This window comes from Pocillopora verrucosa, chromosome 9 (genome assembly GCF_036669915.1).
Source record: "Pocillopora verrucosa isolate sample1 chromosome 9, ASM3666991v2, whole genome shotgun sequence".
In the NCBI taxonomy this organism is placed as follows: domain Eukaryota; kingdom Metazoa; phylum Cnidaria; class Anthozoa; order Scleractinia; family Pocilloporidae; genus Pocillopora; species Pocillopora verrucosa.
In genome coordinates, this window is record NC_089320.1 from 779,244 (window position 1) to 785,732 (window position 6,489).

Here is a 6,489-nt window from a genome sequence, read left to right on the forward strand (position 1 = left end):
ACATAGAAAACACAGAACGGCAAGACGCATAATTGAACACAACTACAAATATTGACTCTGGCCGACAGAATGACCTATAATCCTGCGAAGGTTCTATAACTCTCATAAAACATTGAATAACAGCTCTTATATACCTTAAATTACAACATTAATCAACGCACGGTGAATTAAGAGCATTTTGAAAGCGGCGAATACCAGCGGGAATTGGCTCGTTTAGAAGAAGACGCGTTTAATTTATTATTTTCGTGGGTACAGTGAGAGCTATACCAGAGAAGTACCACCTGTTCCCTTTGATAAATCGTACCTCCAGAGTGTTAAACACTCTCGTACCGACAATGAGAGTAATTTACTTCGGCAAGCAATGCTCTTTAATTAAAAGAACTCTGTTTCTCCCGCCAGATCACGTACAGAAGGGAGAACTTTTGCCAGACCAAATTTAGACTTTACTTGTAATAATTGTTGATTAATAAAGGGAACTTTTCAGTATCTACATACATTGATTTGAAAATAGTTCAGGTCAACAAGATATTTACTTTTTATTTGGATAACCATTCCTTTGTTTAATTTCAACTGCTTCCTATTCATTTTGAACTCCTCTAAATCGTTTTTTTTTTATCGTCTGGGATGTTAATTCATAGATTGCTGGTAAACAGATGAAATTTAACCTGGTTAATGAAGGACTCTATGGTGAAGCAACCAAAAAAACCAAAAAAAACTGACATGTATGTTCTAGAGTAAAGCACTTGTTACAATGAAAATTTTACTGAGGACAAATAACCCTAAATACTTGTTCTTTATCAAAAAGTGACGCCCGTGAAGGCGAATAGGCGAACACCAAAATTTGCGAAAGAAAAGCTACAGGGAATTTCAAGGTCTATTGCAGAGATTTTGCCGCAGTTATCAGCAGGTAATTATCAAATCTTGTCTTTGTTTTCAAGACTGAGTGGTGATCAAGAAAAAATTTCAAACAAATCATAGTCGTACGAGACGAGATGTTTTTCTTCCTCGTGGCCATTCAGAGCAATAACAACATGTCAATCAGTTCTCCTGTTTAAAGCCGAAAATGAGAGGAACCGGTTGTCATTTAGACAACCTCAGTAGAATCTGCCTAATCTCACTCCTTTCCTCTGGGTAAACGAGGCAATGAATAAACTTAATGGTGAATACACATACTGTTCATTGTTGTCATCTCGCAAATCTCTTCATTTCTAGTTAATTTTTATGGCATATTTTTATCCTTTAAGCGCACTGGCCAAAGAAATTTGCTCTACTCACGTATCCGGTTCTTGACGTAATGGCGCTCGATGAACGCGAGCAGTGTTTAAGGAAAACATCAATTAAAATTTATTTGTCTCAATAACTTGAAAGGTCAATCAGGAAAAGCACGCACTCTGATTGTATCTTATAAAAAACTGACTGATAATACAAAAATAATTCAACTATATCTCGCAAGGGTATCACTCTACAGTGATTCAACTTTGAAACTAGTGGCTCTCGACCCTAAAAATAACACAGGACTTTGTTGTTGGCTGATTACACCCAATCCAATTTCCTTTCTTGTTTGCATTTATTGAAATGGACGTTGAAGGTATGGAATCCATTTAAATAAATATTTATTTTTAGCAGAATTACTGACAAACCATTCCGTGAGAAACCAAGTATATATAAAGACTTGAATCAACGCCAAAATTATAGGAAAATAGATATCGTCAAAAAAGAGAATATTTCGATATGTTTAGCGCTTTTCATTTCGAGATCCAAGCGTGGTCGCAGTCATTCGAATGTTGTAATGAACATCTTATGCTATGGTAGATTGGAGGAAATTATCCCATTTAATTCAAGACACAATGGACAGATTCTGCGAAAGTAAGTGGGACACGATGGTTGGCCGCTTGGGGGTACTTGATGGGGCGGTGTTGCCTCCCCCCTCACCCCCCCCCTCCCAGCCGATATTCTCTCTTTAGGGCTCTGGAGCTAGTCATATGATTGATAAGAGGGTTACTGACTGATAAGTAGACCTCGATGGAGTTTACCAGTAGCCGTTTAACAGCGACAAAATTTAGTCGTTTGGCGTAAAAATTAACAAAGTTGTAGTCGTAAAAAAATTAATGATAAAAATAATTCCCTTAACTGTAATGGAAAGAAATTAAGATAAGCAAACTTTTAAACGTTAGCCGTAAAAGTCATCACACCAATGAAACCCTCTGATAATAATGTTTTCCTATACGAGTAGATACACATCAATGTCAAGTTGATTTGTATCAATAGTGTAACCTGGTAATCTTGAATAGCTTCTCTTCTATTGGATTACTATTATCATTTGCTTTGCGTCGTGACTTAGAGGTGGGCCGGTGATAAGAACTCAATTGTAGCTGATTTATCGAGACTCAGAACGTAAGTACATTTTTTTAAAGCGATAACTTTTATTGTGTTCACATGAATTTTACTACCATAAGTTAATTTGAAGATCTTTTAGTTTTTTAATACTTTGCTTTCTTTCATTAGTTGTTAGTTCTGAAGACCATCGATACTTGATATTTTCCAAAATGTTGTTAAACAATATGAAGACTTAGACTTGACATCCAGTAAACAAATATAGTAGATAGTGAAACGGCAATCTGGAATGAGAAGGAGAAAGAAAAGGGAAAATTCTGCGTATAAATAAGATTTCAGTGTTCAGGAGGAGGGGTGGGGTAAGTATGTTGAAAGGCTAGAGGGGTTGGTTGTGTAATGAACTACAGTTTTAAAACCTTAAATGAAATTTTATTCTTATAGTAAGCACAGCGAGACTATGGCGAAACGTTCGGCATAAGGTTATCTCCTGATGGCTGATTTTCAGCGCCATTTTGGAACAAAGAAATCCTATTCCTTCTAGTCAGCAATATAATGATAAGGAAAAATCAAAAATAAGAAACAACAACAACAAAAATATGTACATAAAGAAGGAAAGAAACCATTGCAACAATAGAAAAAAAGAAAAACTGGCGACTCCTTCATGGTACCTCCTGCCTAGAAAAAACAATATTGTAGGGTAGCTTTCTTGTTGATCGGTAATAACATGAATTTTTGCTTACCTGTTTTAGAGGTTTCTTTAAATTACGATTGGAAGTCGTCTTTCCAATGTTTTAACGTCCTTGCTTCTGCTGGTGGTATGTCGATATCCTCTTTGCTGGTGATTTGGAAATCTTGCAGCTCCTCTTTGAAATGTGGTCGAGCCTGCAAAAATTCAGATAAGCGTCACTACATTTATGTCTACGAGTAAACATAAATCCTGATAAAGGATAAAATAATAATGTCTACAAGAAATCTTGACTGGAAAGAGAGGAGACTTCTACCACATTCTTAAATTCCTGCGGACTGGCAACATGAACATCTTGCTTGAAAGCTGCTGAATCAGCCACTATTGCTGGGATAAAGACTTTGAAAATAGATGATAGAAGATCATTCGACTTTACTAAATAGTCATCGATATCTATTCGTGTGTATGGAGTAATATTCGTATGCAACTGATAGACAGTTGGAGCTGTTGAGACGTAAATCAGTCAGGAAAGAGGCCGATCAATGTCAGTCGGCTGCTGATGTAAGAAATTACCTCGTCATTAAAGTTTTGTGTCCAATTACACTCAGTCAATTTTTAAAAATATATTTGAATTAACTGATCGATTTTCTTCCTTTACCCCAGCCTAATTCTTCAATTTTGGTTGGTTAAACCTCATTCAAATCCCTTTGTAATTTGCATCTATTCGAGACCGTTGAAGTTAAGTTTGAAATCTTTTGAAAAATGAACCTTCGATTTTAATCGAAAAGCCATTCTTTGAGTAAACCAAGTTTAAATGAAAATCGTATTCATCTCGGTAATATATGTCTGACCGATATCTTACAACCAACCTTTAGCAACCATCCTTGTGATTGCTTACGCCAAAAAAACGGTACTCTTTCCGCCTGGCTGATTTCAGTTCAATGCAATTAACTGTTTTGTTTGAGTAATGCAAATAAAAATCCCGCCCATGAGGCGCCATTTACCACTCAGGAACCTTTCTTTCACCAACTGTTTGGTTGTTTAATCGTTATCTTATCCAAGCTTTAGGCCTAAGATTCCTTTTTTTCTCTCAGTAAATGGATTATTTTTAATTTTCAGAAAACACTTGTAAGATAGCTTGCAACTACCTAAATTAAAACAGAACTTCTAGTCGCTGAATGGACTGCAATATCCTTCAATAATAGTTTCATAAAAATTGCTCCTACTTGTTTGTTATGTAAATATCGCCCTCACTTCTCTTGATGTGTCAAGCGTAAGCGAGAGTAGATCATTGCCAGTGCGATACTTAATGGAGACAGACAGGTTGTAATTTCGAAATCATAAATGTGTAATAAATATTCGTTTTATTTTTGTCGGAATTTTTCTAGGCTTCTTGGTCTGTCACGTTGTTATTAGATAATTGAGAAAAGGAGATAATGATAAAAATAAGGGAAGGCTGAGAACTGCTGAACAAAACACTGGGTGGGAGGGATTTTCAAATCAGCCGCTGAACGTTGCAAATGATGATTAATAATTTGTGCGTTTGGATTAGAATATCAACCATTAGCATATCTTGCCTCTCGTGAAAGTTTTAATCTCAGCCGAATAAACAATGCCGGGTAAACATTTGTGACTTAGCTGCAAGATCAATAGATCTTATAATTAGCGACTTAATGAGTTCGGTTGCAAGTGAAAGGATTCAAACTTGTGGTACATGACAGGCGACCGAAGTCAATCGTATTGAAGAAAGAAAGACCAAGTGAAACAGTGTCTGCCGATCCTACAAAAACATCTCCTCTCATTAGCATACTGAAAGGATTATCGTACCATCTGTTATACTTTCCACCTTAATTTAGTCAGTGGTTTGAAAAGGATAACAACACCCCCTTAATCTAGCCAGAATAGATCAAGTCAACATTCACTTTTGAAATCATCCAATTTATCAAGACGCTGTTTCGTTGATCTGCCTGTAACGAAATTTCGTTCAAAAGTCAATAGAACGCGACAAAAACTGACAAGCAACGGTAAACAGAAGCTTGGAATTCCAATGGTTGGACGCTAAAGTTCAAAACAGATCTTTTCAATCCATAGCCAAACTTTTTACCCCTTCGCCCTCATCAACTTTTGTTACTGTTTTAAAGAATCAAGTGTGAAGTCTTTTTTTTTCCACCGAAATGAAATGATGGCGATGAAAGGAAATTTGTCGTTGAAATTGTCGCTTGGTGATGTTCGGTGGCCCTAGTCAATTCGTTCAATCACCTTGATCACCTTAAAACATTGCTAACGGCTAATTCGCGTTAAAGTTTTAAATTGCTCCCAAAAGCATGTCTTAATAGCTTACCCTTTTCATTCCTCTTTTACGGCCGCGGCTTTTAGAACATTTCCCGCTGTGGCAAACTCTCCATCCGCGCGCCTGTTTCTTCGTGGCCGCGTACTCGTCAATGGCGGCATCTATTTGATGAAAACTGTCTTTTTGTGTCGCTTTAGCAGTGACTGCCGCAACAATTATCAAAAAAAGAAACATGGTTGAAAAGGAGAATCTTTTGGTTTGTTTAGCGTTTTTCATTTTGATTTCAGGCCTGATCTTAGTAAGTCTTCACCACTGTAACCGTTAAAGTCGTTGAAGTTCCAAGCTGAGATCTTTTTTTGACTTTGTTGAAACTTCTCAATGCTCGACCCGAAACGTATGAGTGCTTAAGCAGTTGTTATCGGTTTATATCGTTTCTCGCGTTTTATTGACTCAAAGTGCGGCATATATTAAAATCAATTTACCACGCAGAGAATATTTCCTTTCAAAATGTGCGTAATTGATTGGGTTAAATAGCTTTCTCTATGGTAACTGAACATCTGTGTTCGAATAAACCATAATAGCCTCTTTCCTTAGCGGCGTCGTTAAACAAATCTTGTTTAATTAGCACGTTCGGCTAATCGTTGCTTAAATAATCTATTTCTGAACAATCGTTTTGAATTTTGATAAATATTATGTTCCCAGCATGAGTCATTTCCATCAACTGACACGCCTGTCAAATTTTAGTGGCCTCAGTTGTCATGAATTTTCAGAAGAGAATAGAATGACGCTGACGCGAATGGTTTTTTTTTTGTTTGCTTCGAGATTTTTTTTACTTTCCTCATCGTTTATACCGCTGTCGAGGGTAAACATTCTTTTTAATAATGTTACTTTAATTTCCTCTTCTTTACATCTTCCATAAACAGTCTTTTCTAAAATTATCGTAACTCAGTAAATTAACCAGCGTAAATGAAGCCATGCAGTTTTCACGATGTTAATGAGGCGAGAAATTACAATGAAACAGCTGTAAAAGAAACTCAATGAAACGAATAAGTGTGGTGTTTAAGATGGCTGAGATGTACAACCTTGTAATCAATATGTTTCCGAATATTTCAAGCCGATATTTCCAGCTTTTTTGCCTCTATGTTGTACTAAAGAAAAAATTGAATTTATGGCCGGTTAA

The 6,489-nt window shown here is 36.4% G+C and overlaps 1 long non-coding RNA gene across 1 annotated transcript; it reads right to left on the reverse strand.

The window, feature by feature from the left end:
• Nucleotides 1–2,395: 2,395 nt before the first annotated feature.
• Nucleotides 2,396–5,727, reverse strand: LOC131788681 (uncharacterized). The gene is made up of 3 exons (XR_009340538.2): nucleotides 5,361–5,727; nucleotides 3,075–3,216; nucleotides 2,396–2,618 (listed from the first exon to the last, which is right to left on the reverse strand). It is a non-coding gene; the product is annotated as an uncharacterized lncRNA (long non-coding RNA).
• Nucleotides 5,728–6,489: the final 762 nt, after the last annotated feature.